The sequence below is a fragment of the Phocoena phocoena genome, chromosome 16, assembly GCF_963924675.1.
Source record: "Phocoena phocoena chromosome 16, mPhoPho1.1, whole genome shotgun sequence".
Lineage (NCBI taxonomy): Eukaryota > Metazoa > Chordata > Mammalia > Artiodactyla > Phocoenidae > Phocoena > Phocoena phocoena.
Window position 1 is genome coordinate 69,033,657 of NC_089234.1, and position 1,248 is coordinate 69,034,904.

Sequence of the window (1,248 nt, forward strand, 5' to 3'; positions counted from 1 at the left end):
TTTACACACAATGACCAGCATTCAATAAAAAAAATTCTAGACATACTGTGATTCAGGACCATATTACTAAAAACCACAAGAAAAAACATTCAATAGGAATAGAACCACAGGTGACATACACATTGGAGTTAGCAGATAAGGACTTTAACTATGATTAATATGTTCAAGAAAACAGAACTTTAAAATGTCTATGTCTAATATGTTCAAGAAAATTGAGAAAATCAATTTTAAAATGGAGAATTTTTCAGAGAATTATAATCTCTAAATAGAATCAAATGGAGATTTTAGAATTTAAAAATATAATATATGATATTATGGGTTTAATAGAGCTTAGGAACAGAAGACAGGGGACTTCCCTGGTGGTCCAGTGGCGAAGACTCTGCACTCCCAATGCAGGGGCCCAGGTTCGACCCCTGGTCAGGGAACTAGATCCCCCATGCCGTAACTAAGAGTTCACATGCCAAAACTAAAAGATCCCGTGTGCCTCAACTAAGATCCGACACAGTCAAATAAATAAATATGGAAAAAAAAAAAAGAAACAGAAGACAGGATTAATGAACAGCAAAAATGATCAATAGAAAATGCCTAAATTGAAGCACAAAGAAAATAGGAATGGAAAACATAGGATAAAGCACAAAAGATATGTAGGACACACTGAAAATGTGTAATACACATGAGCCCCAGAAGGACAGGAGAGGATGATGCAAAAGGAATATTTGAAGATATAATGGCCAAGAATTTTCCAAATGAAGAATGATAGCAACACACAAATTTATGAAACTCTGCTACAGATTCAAGAAGCAACCATCAGCAAAATAGATACAAAGAAAACCACACTGAGGCACATCATGATAATACTGGCTGAAAATCAAAAGGCAAGGCAAAGGAGAGAATCTAGGTTTACAGCAAAAGGCCAGAAATTGGAGAAAGGCCGTAGAAACAGAAAAAAAGAAGCTGGATTACTTGGATGATCCACAGAGTGGTACAGTTGACAAAGTATTTCAGAGATAGAGGTGAAAGCTCTCAAGAATAAAGAGACAGACTAACTTTGAGTTTTACTTTTAGTTCACTTGTGCTAAGAAGCCTAAGAACAGTAATGAAATCCCACGCAGTTTTTACACTAATTAATTTGAGTCACAGCCAAGTTTTTTCTCTCTCTATTATATACAAATAAGTTCATTTATATAGTTTATTGTTTTCTAAACACTTTAAATTTCAGGAAGGGTTTGCTTCTTGCTGGGTTTCCTG

At 34.9% G+C, this 1,248-nt stretch overlaps 1 non-coding gene across 1 annotated transcript; it reads left to right on the forward strand.

Moving 5' to 3' along the window:
• Positions 1-353: 353 nt before the first annotated feature.
• TRNAG-CCC (transfer RNA glycine (anticodon CCC)) lies at positions 354-425 on the forward strand. The gene has a single exon. It is a non-coding gene; the product is annotated as a tRNA-Gly (tRNA).
• The last annotated feature ends 823 nt before the right edge of the window (positions 426-1,248 follow it).